The sequence below is a fragment of the Falco cherrug genome, chromosome 9, assembly GCF_023634085.1.
Source record: "Falco cherrug isolate bFalChe1 chromosome 9, bFalChe1.pri, whole genome shotgun sequence".
Taxonomy (NCBI): domain Eukaryota; kingdom Metazoa; phylum Chordata; class Aves; order Falconiformes; family Falconidae; genus Falco; species Falco cherrug.
In genome coordinates, this window is record NC_073705.1 from 10,160,421 (window position 1) to 10,175,985 (window position 15,565).

Below are 15,565 nucleotides of genomic sequence, written 5' to 3' on the forward strand. Positions count from 1 at the left end.
GTATATATCTGTGTCTATATATATAGTACATATATATATGTACTACATGTATATATAGTACATATAGTACTGTTATTTGGATTTATTATTAGAAGTTGGACAAGTTGGTTTCATGCTGGGAAAAAAGCCATGTTTGGCTGCCATCACAAAGTTATTGCACACGGAAGGGGTGCACTGCATAATAAACTATTTATTCCACCTTTTGCACACAGGATTAACATTTGTTCCCCAGGCAGTTGTGCTTTCATTAGAATGGTTCCATGCTCTTGCATTCAGTGTCACAGTCCTCTGTGCTTTAAGAAAGCCAGTCCTTGAATGCTTTACGTATCAATTTAAAACTCTGCATTTTTTGTACAAGCAGATAAACATATTTCACTATGATCATCTGCACTGTAAAATACTAAGTAGTATTACCTAAGTCTGTGGGACTGGGGCCTGTCACTGCAATGTTAGGAACAAATGTAGCTTTGACATCGGGCCTAAGCAAGTTAATTTACATAGCATTAATAACCAGGGGTTTTTTTTAATGATGCCACACAACTGCTAATGATAGTTCACATTTTCATGGTGGCTTTTAACTACAAATTCAAACCACTTTGCAACTATATATTAATTAGATTTCAAAATACCCATACAGAATGAGTAGAAAATTATTGATTTAATTGGTGAAATTCACTCCTTTGTCATCCTCTGGCTTTAAGCCTATGTATCACTTAACCCCTCAGAGCAGGTTTGTGTTTCACTTAGGATTTAACCACAGAAGACTTGTACTATGGGCTTAATTTTATGCTTAAACTGAAGCATCAAAGGCATCAGGTAAAATGCCCACGGGTGGAGGTAATTCAGGAGTTGGGTCAGACTGTTGTGAGAAAGCACCAGCCTCCTGTTCCCCAGGTGCTGTATCCCCAGCATCCCCGTTTGCTTCCCACTGAGCTCAAGGCACTGAGCAGTGCAGATGAGGACCCAGCAGTAACTACACTGCTCAGAACACTAGCCTTCCAAAGTAGGCTCAGATGAACAAAAACCTAGTTTGCTTCAGGGAAAAAAAAAGGCAGTTAAAGACAAATATATATCTATATGAATTAAAAAAAACCACAACACCCTTTCATTCAGTGTTACCCAGACCTTTAGCAGACTGGTGAGTCAGGTTTGTGCATTTTACTTAAGTCCCCGTGGGGAAAGGCTTTCAAATAAATCCCTGCATGAAACTGATCTATAATTCATGGTGTTATTGATTACAAGTCACAGAAATCTTTAAAAGGTTTCTTGGCTGTGCTTTCACTTATTACTGACAAGCCTGCTCATAGGAGAACAGTGAATATTAGCATCAGTCTAGAGCAGACAGTCTGGTGGAACTCACAGTGCACCCAAACTCTGGCTGCTAGGTGATTGTCTATAGATCTCTTTCCTAGGTAAGAGTGCTGAGTGGTAATTATGCTATCTATCCACCAGTGCAGGTATGTTCACATTTTATACTGATCAGGAAGACAGTTAATAAGCAGGACTGTATGGAGATGGAAAGGGTTGGGAAATAATTTTAAAAATGAAAGCAAACTGAAATAATAAATGACCAAAAGCTGCTGGCTTGGGGCTTTGTTAATGGACGTTAAATACTAGAAACAAGGAATAGAGAAACTTCTATTTCTTGTGTTATAAGTGGATGTTATATTAACTTCTATTATAAATGGACAAGCTTTTAAATAAGAATTGGGAATCAGGATAGTTATTTTGAAATCCTTAAACATTAGTGATGTTTAATATATATATAGGCCTGCTTTCTTCACATTAAAAAAAATAATAGGGATTTAGGTCCTAGACACTGTCATATTGTTAATTTTATTCTATTCAAGAACATATTTAAATTTTAAAATTGTTATTGTAATAAAAAAATAAATTAAAAAAACCCAACAAAACAAAACCAAAAAATCCACATGCAGAACATTTTTTTTCTGGACAGAGTAACTTCCTCAGCTGGGCATTCTAGAACTTGTACCACTAATGGAAAAAGCAATGAATTGTGCTGCCTTGTGCTTTTGCAGTAAAGAGACTGTTTAGAAAGTTCAAAGTCACCATCACAATCAGTATCTGATGTCCCAAATGCTCATAAAGTTGTGATGCAATACTTAAAGTGGAAAATGTAGCGAGATCTGTTGGAATGTGATACAGTATCATTGACTGGAAATGGAGGAGGCATACAGGTTCAGAGTTTGACCCTGGTTTTGTCTTTCTGCGGCTGATGATTTCTTCAGTCTCCTCCTGTTCTTGTCTATGAAGATTAGAAACCTGACTATATAAAATTTTGTATAAAGTGAGAGTGAGGGTAATGGAGAAATATATGCACCATTCAGAGTGTTTCTGGCTTTACTGATTTGCTGGTTTAAAAACATAGGGGCATGTGAGCACTCTACAGGTACTATCAAGCATGACCAGAAGCATTTAATTCATACCTATATTGACTTCATATAGATTTGTCATGATTAACTCGGAAACACAAAAACCCTCCCAACCATTAATTCCATGTCTAACTGTTTACAGCTTTTCTACTGAGAACAAGAAAACACTGCTACTATACCAGAAATGGGCAGAGGAGTCCCCAGGTTTGGAGCAGTCCCTTGGTGTGCAAGGTCCCAGTGCATCTGAAATGGTGGCCAAGAAAGTGTGTGGTGCTACTAGTCAAGCCACAGGCTCAGTCTTTATGATTAAAGATTGCAAAAACACAGGTACCCAATAAAGAAGACTTCTGTAGCAAACCATGTTTGACCACTTACTCAAAGTGAATGACTTAGGTCAAAAGTTGAAGTCTTATCTGTTCTTTGGGCAGTTTCAAATGATCTTTCAGAAGAGAACCATTGAGCTAATTAGCCCATGAGAGAGAGCTTGTGATGTTGATCTGTTCATTGGTTACCTCCAGCATGGGGTTTGGTTCTGTTCAGGATTAGCAAGAAGAAGGTGTAACAAAGGTGTAAGTTGTTTTGTTGAGGTAGCAGCTATGCATAGAGGAAGAAAGAGACAGAATCTAGAAATTTCTGGAAGTGGGCTTTACAATTGCTGCCGTGTCACTGAATGATTCCTAAGGTAGATTGGGTAGATAAGATCATTGGTCATTTCAGCTTCTGTTGGTGTGACAAGGAATATGTAGGGCAAAACTATGTTACTCAACTATAAATATCTTTAAATAAGCCTTTTTTGACTGAGCTAAAGAAAAAGCTGTAATCAAGTGATTATCATTAAAAAAAAATGCAGCACTGGAAACATTGTAACTTAGTGTTTTACCTTTCAGAGCTCAATGCTCAGGATCATGTTTTATTACCGCTGGAACATGCAAATTCAGCTAGAATGGATGAACCTATATCCACACCTGTTACAAAAGAAAGCAAGAAGCATGTGTTTCTGGTAAGGATCACCTCTGGAATTCCATTTCTGCCTAAAGAAATGGTGCCCCAGGTTATATTTGCTTTAAGTTAGGACCATCACAAGACTTACTTGGCAGTTTTGAACATCAAGTAAAAGTCAGCCTTGTGTTCATTATTTACACTTCAGCTAAAGGCTGAATTTTGACACAGGCTGGTTTACCACGATTTTCTTTCCCTTCCATTTTCTCTGTTAACTGGTGACAATGTGTTTAAGCCATCTCCCGTGGATAAGTGCTGTGCTGCTCACGGAGAAACTAAACCTGTCCCTGGAGCAGTAAACTATTATTTGCCCATAGCAGCTGCAGAGACTTGTCCCCTTCCTATTTCCTACATCAGTGACACAGCCACAACATCAGTATATCGGCACAGGAGTCCACATGAGTTTGTATATCTTAGTTTGAACATGTAGATTTAATCTCTGATCTCTTAACTATTCTTTCTGTCAGCAAAGTCCTCTTCCCTGAAGACATGAACCTTGTCTCTTAAATATTTACATTCTAGGAATCTGTGCTGGAGGAAAAGGCACTTATTTCAAACTCAAAGATAGATCCTAAAGACAATGAAGATATTAATCCCTGTGACAGCAAGTTCACAGTGAAAGGCTTGGGGATGCTTTCTGCTTTGTGTAACTTATGCCTGGTTCAGGCAGAAAATACTCTTCAAGGAACTGGTAAATCATATTTAATGCTATTATGTCCAATCTGTTTCAACCACTTCAATCAAACTTCAATCCAGACAGAAAGAGAGACAATCTTCCTATTTATTACCTAAGTGTCTTGCTCACTATACCAAATATATAAATCACTGCTAGGCAAGATGGTGAAGATGTCTCAAAGGTTTATTATGAGATATGATTATACTGCTTCCTCAAAACAAAATCATAACTTATTCTGATTGTGTCATTAACAATTTACTCTCTTTTGAGGCATTTTTTCAGTAATTTAAGGGTGTTCTTTTTAACAGAACATAGATCAGTTGAAGATAGACTTCGACAGGACATGCTGGAGTTATTTTTGTTTCCAGGTTTTATCCTCAGTTCATATTTCTTGCTCTCAGCAGGACATGTAAAAAATAAAATTGACTGTTTATATATGAGCCAGTTATATCATTTGCATAGTTCCGGGTATGCATAATCTCTGTATTATAAAAATTTACATATTGTAGCAATATTTTGTATTTGTGTTATTTTTCTAATGAACTGTCTTTCTGCATTTGCTCCTAGATACCATGTGAGGGAGACTATAGATCTGAGTAATTAAGACTCAAAAACAGTGGTCTTGGTCACAGAAGTTTGGCACAGGCTGCACCTTGACTGGTTTCTCAAGCCTAGCTTTGAGCAGATGGATGTCAAATTGTCTGAAATAAATCCTGTCCCTTAAGAAAAAAGAAAAATTTACATGAAATTCAGTGGACCACAATTTCACCATTAGTGTTTTGACTTCATTTTTATATTTGGCAAGGAGTCTTGTGCCGTTTCATAACCTAGAGTGTCAGTGCGTAGCCACTGCCATAAACGCTAGCAGCAAGACTTAGATCCTTGTAGTCATGGCTACTTTGTGTGACTGAGATAAAATTGCCTCCTGATCTGAATAATTTGTGTATTTCAGGTGATGCTATATCATCCTTAGAAGATCTAGACAAAGAATCTCTGATAGTGGAGAAAGTACACAAGGAGCAGAGAAGTAATAAAACTCTAAGAGAAGAGCAGGATCCCTGCAGTCCATTGCAGGCATGTGGCAAGCTTATAATTCATCTTAACTGGGTTTTTCTCACACAAGTTTTCAACAGAAGAAATCCTCAGTATTGACTGTCACGAAGATACTGTGTTTGGAACTCAGCTTGCAGGCCGAGAAGCTGATGTATTGAGGCTTTGTTGTACCATGTTAAAATACTGCCCTTAAGTCTGAGGGAAGTCCAGTAGCAATTCACTGGTCTTCTTCAGGTTTCCTATCTATTCAGTGATTCTTGTTCACACTCTGCAGGCTGGGAAAAGGAAGGAGGATCTTTCTTCCGATTATGAAAATAAGGAAAGAAGATCAACGCTGGTTTCAAATGAAGCTACATTAGTGAAAAACCAGTTAAGAAAAAGGTCATCAGAAGAAGAGAGGTATTGTATCTGCCAAAGCTGAAATCTTCGATCTTACTTTCCAATGCTTACATGTCAAACTTGCCTTACTTGTTTTATGCCCATGGTTGTGGTCCTCTTGTGGAAAGAGAAGGCAGACCTGAGTGATATTAGCCTAGGATTTTTTTTCCTCTTGTATACCTTAAAAAAAACCCAAACCACCACTGAAGAACAAAAAAACTACCCCCAAACGCCACCCCTCCAAAAACTCCTTTTATAAAAGTTTGACATAATACTTGTCACATTCATCAAACATTGTCTGCCAAGTTTTCTTAAAAGTGATCTAATTCTTTGCAGTTCAGTTGAAGGGGTGCCAAAATCAGGAGGGAGGTAAATTGTCTTCAGAAGGCCTTGGGCTAGACAGAAAGCATCTGAAATAACAATTAAAACAGTTTGCATTATGCTGTCTGTAGGTAGCTAATATACCCAAATAAATCTAATGTTCTACTCGATGTTATTGAATGACAATGCACACCATACAGTTCATAATTTCAGTTTAATCCAACTATACTGTTGTATTTTCAGATTTAGCACAGACTCCGACAGAAAACTGGAAATCACACATGTAGATGAAAAAGCAGCTTCTGAAATCCCTTTGTTAGAAGGTAAGAAACACCTTTTCCCAATAGGGTTTCTGTAGTTATTTAACGTACAGTCTGAGTAACACTTCTTAGTGGAGTTTGTCCATTGAGGATAATAACCTACTACTTGTACCAGGTAGCAAAGCTACATATTGGGCCAAAATAATAGGGATCTTAAAGAAAATCTTGCATTCAAACTCTTCTGATCAGCTACATTGGACACTATTGTATTGGCTTCTTTGCTACGTTACTGAGTTCCTCATCTTTATTTGCTAAGTCTAGTATTTTTATTAAAAATAGCCCCAATCTTGGCTGTATATTTAATGCTACTGTCTTCTGAATGCAATTTACAGCTGAAGATTACTGGATTTGAATCCTGTTACCTGTCAGCAACCTCTTCTATAAAATAATATTTTCTGAAATGCTGATTATTTTTTTTTTTAATTTCTTTTAAACGTTCCAGTTAAAGAAGTGGAAGTGCCTGTCCCTTACGAGATCCATCAGATGGATGGTAGTCAGTGTTTGAAGCATTTAGACCATGTCTCTCATGAAGCTTCTGATGAAGAACTAAATTTAAAAGCATTTTCTGAAGGATTAGCTTCCACTGAATCATCATCCAAGTCAAACTACTTCTCTCTGAGACCTGAAAGTGCCAAGTCAGACTCTTCACTCCACGAATTTCAGAAAGTGTCTGCAGTTTGGATTGACATCTCAGAAAGCTCCATTTCAGACTCTGAATTAGAGCTGGAAAATGGAAAGGACACAGATGTCTGTATCCCAGAAGAGTTTGTCTATGACAATGGTGATGTGTTTCCTAATGTTTCAAAAGAGATGCTAATAGCAATAAGTAATGGAAAGGAAACATTACCTAGTGATAAACATGATGAAGTGCCTGAAGATAACAGCACTGAGACTTCATCACAAACCCAGAAATACTCTGAAGATATTTCAGGTCATGGCTGCACTGATAATTTGCTTTCTTTCATTCCATCAGGCAAAGCCAATGACTCCAAAACAAACTCAGCAGATTCCTCCCGATCTGATAATGCTGCTGAGGGAATGGACCAACCACATCTGGATGCCTCAGAAAACTACGGTAGAAACAAAACTTGTTTTCAGGAGATCACAGAACAGGGTAAAGATGCAGTTGCCAGCTCTTCATGCAGGGATGGCATTTACCCACCTAAGTTCTATGAACAGCAGAAACAGAGTTCTACAACTAGTAGTGTGAAAAAGGATGGTGGAACCAACAGTTTATTTGTGGATCAAAATAGAGACCTAACGGGGTTTCTGCTGACAGGTTCTTCAAAACACCTAGATTTAGTTACTGACCAACTTAGGAACGCTGTCTTTTTTTCACCTGACAAAGATATTGCAAATAACAAATTAATGGCACATCTATCTTCAAGAAACTTGTCAGTTTCAGGAGGTGAAAATAATCATGCACAGCCTTTGAGCAAGAGACTTGCATCCAGCAAACTCAATAAGATTATATCTCTGCCCATGTCCATGCCAGGAATTTCTCAGGAAGTCCATACAGAAAACAACTCATTTGAGTCTTTGCAAAGGGTGGCCACAGGAAATCAGAAGAACTCAACAAATGAAACACAAGCTATAAAGGAAGCAAGGAGGGGACTGTTTTCTTCTGTCCCCTCAAAAAAGCAATTGTTTCAAGCCGAGAGCTGCTCTTCCAAAGGTGAAGATGATACAACTTTTATTAGTGATGAGTGTCTCCCTCCAGCTGATGAGGATACCTTGTCAGAAATACTGTCTCCTGTTGATGAAGTATTGTCCTATGGAAGTGCTGACTTGCCATCCTCTAATAAAAAGGATTTGTCACTTCCAAGTGAAGATCTTCCTCCTCCCCCTTTAGGTGCAGATGCAATGAAAAATGATGATCCTAGCTTCAGTGTGGATGATTTCCCATCTCCACCAGAACAAATGACAGTCTCAGAGACTAGACAGTGTATGGATGAAGATATATCACTGAAAATGGATGTGTTACCCCCATTACCTGATAACATCGTGCCTGAAGAATTTCCTCTGTTCAATCAAGAGACAACTGATGCTTTTTCAACTCAGGATGGTAGCCTCTCAGAACAATCTTTAGCTAAAGCTATTTACAGTGCAAATAAGGGCTTATTAGAATACCAACATGGAGACCATGAGACATCTTTGCAACATTTGGAATTTCTGCCTGTGTCAAACACTGTTTCTTCTGGTCAGGATGGTAAAAGTCCTGACTTCATGATGAAACAATGCAAAACATACTTAACACCGCCCAAAGCTGAGGAGGACAGCGATGACCCATTACTATCATTTGAAATTGGGGACAGAGTCTTAGTAAAGCAGACCCAACCTGGAACTCTAATGTTCAAAGGACGGACTTATTTTGATAGTGGCCATTGGGCTGGTGTTGCACTTGACAAAGCTGAAGGTGATAATGCTGGAACTTACAAAGGAGTGAAGTATTTTGAGTGTGCTCAGGACTGTGGTATCTTTGTCAGACCTGACGAGATTTCACACCTCTTGAGGGCTAATGAAAATGGTTCCAGTTACACTGGGGATGAAGACTCTGACTCCTTCTGTGATGATGAATCCTTCAAAGGAGACTGCAAATATTCTGAAGATGATAAGCAGAGAACAGGATTTACAGAGGAGAAAGCAGAGGAATCAAAAAGTGCAGGAGGATCACAAGTGAAAGAAAACCAGTGTAGGTTACACATTGCCTTGCTGTCTGGAAAAGGGCAAAATTTTCCACATTCTGACCAGTGCAAGTGTGATGAATTTCTCTGTCAAAATAACTTGACGTGCTTGGGACCAGATAAAGAAAAATCAGAACTGACACAAATAAAACAAAGGGTTCTTGCAGATGTGCTTCCAATGAAAAGCAGGACCAGTAATGCAGAAGAGGTAAACACAAGCAAAAATATTTGTTGCTTGGTAGAGGATCAGAAAAGAAATAAACTTGCTGATGATATTGCAGGTGAACTCAGTAAAAAACTTCTGTTTGATGCTTTAATTGCCTTTTCTGAAACAGCTCATCACAAATATAAAAGTGCCTTTGAAAACTGCCCGACGAATTATGGCAAAGGCCTAAAACAAGACAACAATCAGAAACTGTTTCTCCTCAAAGAAAATCCAGTTGCTACTTTATCTGAACAATCAGCAAAGGTTTCTGAGGTTTTACTGTGTGATTTTGATATGCTTAGTGCTCATGGTTGTCACACAGTAGCGGAAAGAATTGTAACTAAATTTATAGATGATGCAGTTAAAGAATATAAGAAAATTAAAAGAAAACACGGATCAAAAGCAGACAAGATGTTTCATTTATCTTCAGAGACATCTCCATCCACTTTGCCAGTAAGTACAGTGAGAAAGTTTTTGTTTAAAGTGTTGGACCTAAAACTGGATCTACATAGGCAAGCATTTATGTTGCCCAGTCTTTCATCATGCTTTCATTATCCATAAAAATTGCATCATTCCAACATTTGGAACCAGATTGCTCACTTAATCTGACCATTTCCTTATTTAAGGAATTATCCTGCAGCCAGTGGATAGATAGCGTGTGTATGGAGGACAAGGATAAGATGAGCATGAGGATAGTGGCTATAGCTAGTCGAAACAAAGCAAATGGAGCTCTTTTGTTGGAATTTGTCTGTTAGTCAAAACTGATAACTCTGCACAAACTTTAATGTTTATTAATTTCAGAGCAAGCCTAGATACCTCTCAGCTCATCTGCCTCACTCCTTTGCAGCTTCTGGCTCTGAGACCTTCAGCTTTCTAATTCTGTATTAGCTCCACAGCAGCTTCTAGCAAAGTCAAGAGTCAGAGCTGCCAGGCTCTTACTTTTTTTTCAGCCCCCTGGCAGACTAAAACGCCAAATGAAGTGGAAGCTTTTGATGCCTGCTGCTTCCAATCCCACAGTGTTTAATTTTTACTTCTTAAATAGTCCATCAGGAAGTACTACCAGATAAGTTTGTTTGTTTGTTTGTTTTAAAAAAATTTTTGCTTTGAGGTGGTGGGGAGAGTAGTCCCGATTTAGAACAAAAATCTTTCAAAGTGTCAAAAATTTTCATAGAACTCCAGATTTGGATTTCTTTCTAATTCTGAAACCTGCCAAATACAGTTAAAATGGGTATTTATTTTTTTTTTATGACTCATCAGTAAGCATTTCCTTGAGTCCATGAGTAAGAAGCTGGTTTTAAGCGTAACCTTAATCAGTTGCTAATCTTCTCGATACCTCTAAAAATTGTGGGGAAATATGGAATATGTCACCTGGCTTTTCTTTTTCTCTCTGCTGAAGTTCCTTATAAAAATCCTCGATGCTGGTGTTTTTGGAAGCTCTGAAGATTTTGATCAGCCTAATTCTGACCAACACATGCTGGTGAGACAAACACAAAAGCAATACTTGTACAAATTAGATCAGTGGCACTCAGCTCCTTGGAAGAAAACTGTGGAAGCTCCTCTTGTGATACCACATTACAGTTCATACGTTAAGAAATTGTCTGCATATGCTATTGAAGAATTATGGACCCCAGAAAACATATATTCAAATTTCAGGAGAATCAGTGTGCCAAAGTATTTTGAATGTAACGATCTCCCAGGAAATGATTTGGAAACGGAAAGCAAGAGGATGTATAATCAGGTATTTTTAAAGCACTAACTGTTATTAAACTTTTCTAGTGTTCTGTAGGCTGACTCATATTAGCTAGTACTTAATATTATTCTAGCTGCTAACACTAAACATAGCTAAAGGAACACTGAAAGAGGTATTACAGAATACTGCTTCTGGTAATCTACTGCAAAATAACTCTGCTAGAATAGATGTCCTTGCTGTGATACAAGCCTTTTGCTAGAGCTCTTCAATCATGAGATCCTGAACACCTAGCCTAGTGACTGGTTTGAGCCCGTTCAGAAAAAACCAAGCTCCCTGCAAAGCTGCAGACTAAAGAGTCCAAGTCTCCTGCCTTGGATGTCCTGCTGAGTTTGGACAGATCATCATGTTCCTCAGCATCCTAAAACTACTGAGTTTTGTGGACCTCTGTCTGCCTGAGGAGATTAAAGGGTCCCCTCAGGGCCTCTTGTATAAGCCATCCATACTTAGTGAATGTTCACACATTACTGCCCAGTTATCTTCTGTTGTACCAGGTTTACATGCTCTTCAGACAACGGTCATCATGACATCAGCTGTAGGACCACCAGCAATGCAGATGACGTTAGGAAATTTTGCACTGAGATGCAAATCTGTGCTGTCACTAGCCTAACATTCTTCAGAAGTGCTGAGCAAACTTACGGAAGGGCATCAGTGAGAGATTCACTTGGTTGAATTAACAGTATGTTGATCCTGTGTTTTTGTTGTTACAGGTTATATTTGATTTGACCCATGAGTTGCTATGTGCAAAATATCAAGTGACTGCAAATGCAAATACATACCCATGGATGAAAGACAATTTGGGATCTCACTGTTCCAGGCATCTTTGCAGAAGAACAGATGTCAACGATGTCAAGGTATGTTCTGTGAATGTAAAGTGTACAATAACAAGAGTTAGTGAAGAGAGCAGATATTGCAATGGCAAAAAGACAAAACCATGAAATTTGGGAGAGTTATGGCAGTGTAACTGAGGTTATTAGAGAAGAGAACAGCATTGCTCTGAAATGCTTGAATAAATACAGACTGAGCTGATTAGTCTAAATATTCCCAGTGGATGGAGTTCTGTGGAGGAATGGGAATTGGGCTTTAAAATCTCCCTGGTGATGACTATCTTGGGCATAATCTCTGAAGTAATCTTATGTTTAAAATGTGTTGGTTGGCCAGTATTGATCAGCTACTTCTAGATCAGTTCCCTGAACTTTGGGACGTTTCTAGATTTAGAGCTGGACCTTCACACTGGTACCTGTTACTCATCTGCAAACTTCACAGTGACAGAATTACTATAAGAAGAATTCTTTTCAGCTTTTTTTATTTTGTAGACATTTGTTCAGGGTGAAATTATTAACATAATGAACCTGGAAAAGAATGACTTAAAAATGAAAAGAAAATTCCTTAATATGACCAAGTACAGAAACTGTAAGAGAGACAGAGTGGACCTTATTCTGGTAAGCAGACTTCCAAATGGAGATTTGTTTACTTTCTCTAGGTCTAAACTAGAAATTCTCATGCTTTTGTGAGAATCGTGTTTACTTAAAATAACTTCAGAACTTCAAGCTATTGCCTGCCTTTTCAGTACATTTGCAATAATAATCCAGCATTTTGAGTTCTTATGAGTGGTTTAAATTAAATAAATGAACAATGCATATATAAAGTTGTTGGATAAGGTACAGTGTCTTGGTACCTTTCAGAATGGATCATGCTCTTACTCTCAAAGTAAACATTCATATTCATGTTATATTTTAGATTCAGGAGCTCCGCAAAGAAGAATCTCAGTGGACTTACTATGATGATGATGAATTAACTGTGAAGATGAGAATGACTGAAGAAATATTTGATAGCTTGATTCTTGATACAATCAGAGTTCTTAATGAGATTTACCTGAGAAAAGCCTGTCATTAGAAGTCTTCCCTAAAAGGCCCTAATGGAGGAATTTTAGTCTCTGATATTTTAATTTTTTTTAGGCAAGAAAGGCATGATTTGAGAATTTTAATTCAGATGTTGTACCAAATACCAGTGTGGCCTTGGCCTAATTTGCCTGTTCATGTTTACAAAGAAGAGATGCAAGCAGAGATTAGGCAGACAGAAAAATATTACACAAAATATTATCCTTGTGTTTTGTGCTTTGGGAATTCTCATTGAGATCAGTGGTCATCTTAGATAAGTGCCACACAGTATCTGAAGGCTGGAAATTTTATTCTTGTCTGGTTGGGATTTTTTGTCAAGATAGCATTTTATTTGCTTATGGATTTTAAGAGCACAACGTGTTTTCAAATTGTATAGAAGTCTCTATAAACAGGGTTCAAATCCAATTTATGTGTAAATTATCTTACTCTTTGTTATCATGTTCAGGTGGTGAATGATGATAGGTAAGTGTATAATCTTTTGCAAATAATGTTCAGAAAATTGTAGGTGACTGTCTTAAGAACATAAATGTGCAGATAGAATTAAATCTCCTAATAACTGAATTGCTGCAGACCTCTGTAGTCTGAATAAACTCTTCTAACTGCAACAAGTATAAAACTGCTCCTGATGGGTACAGCAGAGTTAAAGGTGACTGTGCACCGTATTTTTCATACACTGCGGAACTGCTTATAAGTAGCCAGAGTTGGCTTCAGAGATGTGGCACATGGAATGGTCTTGCCCTGGCAGGATCTAGAGCCAGACGTTCAGTTTTGAGGTCTACAACTTTATGTAAATGAGACAAATACCAATGTAATGCACTTTAAATGGGATACTTTTCTATCAGTAACTCAAATTTCTGAAAATGAAGTATGTGCATGTGATTAGGTTATTTATCATGCAATTCACATGAGCCCTTTGAATTCTTACAACATCTAAATACAGGGTGCTGAGGAGGATGTACTTTGTCCTCTGTTTTGCTAGTTAATAATCCTATTCTTTTGTATTGCCAAAATTGGAAAGGTCAAGATTTTAATAAAACCAAAAAAAAAAGCATTCCCTCATCATTGTAATTGTTCACTATGTATGTTGCTGTGGTCCCACCTATTTTGCATTGAGAACACCAATACTAAATTTTTGTTACTTTTTTAAAAAAATAAATACTGTGCAAATATTTCTTACAGTGAATTTTTGAAAAATTGAATATAAGTAGATCTGATTTATTCATTAATTCAGGGTGTCTTTCAAACAAAATTAAAAGCAGGACAATTAAACATAAGCTATATATAAACTTCCATTTAAAATCACAATATTTACAGTTAGTTTTAGTGGGGAAAATAGAAATACATTTTCTCTTTCTATTTTAAAATACTGATGGCTTAACTGTTTTCATATTGAATTGTTTGCTTTCTGAATAAACAAAATAAAGCCTATCTCATTTTTATGTATTTTTACTGAAAACATTTAGAATTGCAGATTAAATTGTATACACTGCTATTCTCATTCGTTAACGGGAGTAGTTTTGTTGTTTTGCAGACAGCTCCTGGGGCCGTTAAAAAGCCCTCTCCTGCTAGTTGCCATATGAACAGAAATAAAAAGGCAGCTTCTGCCCCAAGCGCATTAACTGTTGATCTTATCCAATAAACTATTTTCATGTCCCTAGTGGTACATTTTCTTAAGTCCTCTGACTTTTATCCTCATTGATTAATTAATCCAGATAAGTTATTTGTTCTAAGATTAATGTTTTCTTGTTGTCAGTTTATAGCAGAATTTAACTCTATTTTTTTTTCTCCTGGACTTATGGACAAATTGTTGGATACAATGACAAATCTATATATTGAAGCACTACAGTTTTTCAGTTTGTCACTATGGTTTTGCAGCAGCAGCAGGATCCTTGTTGTGTTTGGAATGAAAGCTATTTAAAATATCACTTATATATGTGAATAGTTGAAGGACTCATTTTATTTCAGACTGGTGCCTTATGTTATGCTATATGTTACACTTGAGGAAGATAACCATTATATTTGCAATTAGGTTTGTGAGTGAAGCCTGAACCTTTGCAAGATGCTATATAGAGAAGGACACAGCTATAAAGTAACTACTGCTGATGAGAATAAAAAAGTGTATACACAGAACATGTCAGACATATTTAATATCACCCACCATTCTGTGTTCAAAACCTTAGATTCTGGCATTCAGATATATTGACCTGTTCAGTCAGTGGCAAGACTTCAATATCAAGATTACTCTCCTTCAAGGTCTAATATTTTGCTTGCCTTGGTTTTGATCAATAATAACCTCCTGGGTCAATAAATCTTGATACTAGCCTCAAGAGGAGTCATTATCTTTCATAGAAAATGATTATTTCTCAGTTAAACCCTACATTTAATTTTCCTGTAATCCATCTCTTTCATCTTCATACATTTAACAATTCTTCTGAATAAAATGCACCCTAAAGTATCTTTGGCGCTGCAGATTTTCAAAATCCTAATTAGCAGCTTCCACAAGATTTTTCAATCTTTGAAGCAGCTGGACTCCACTATTGTAACCATCTCATTTTGTGGCTTACAGTACCCAGGAAAAACAGAGACGGAAAACTCCTCAGCTGGGACATGATGCAAGCAAGCATGTAACTTAGAGCTGTGGATATGGATGCAAAAGATACGTGACTGAACCACTCCAGATGCTAATAGTTGAGAAAAAAGAAAGGATCAGGAAAAGGCAAAGGTGGCAGAATCTGTTACTCAGTTCTCAGAGCAGAAGATTTTTACTGTCTATAAGATTACCACCTTTGTACTGTCTGTGGATTACTGGCCAGAAACAATGATAACTAGATTCTAACCTCTGAATTCACACTGGTGGGCCTCGAGTAAGAATCTGGACCCATTTGTTT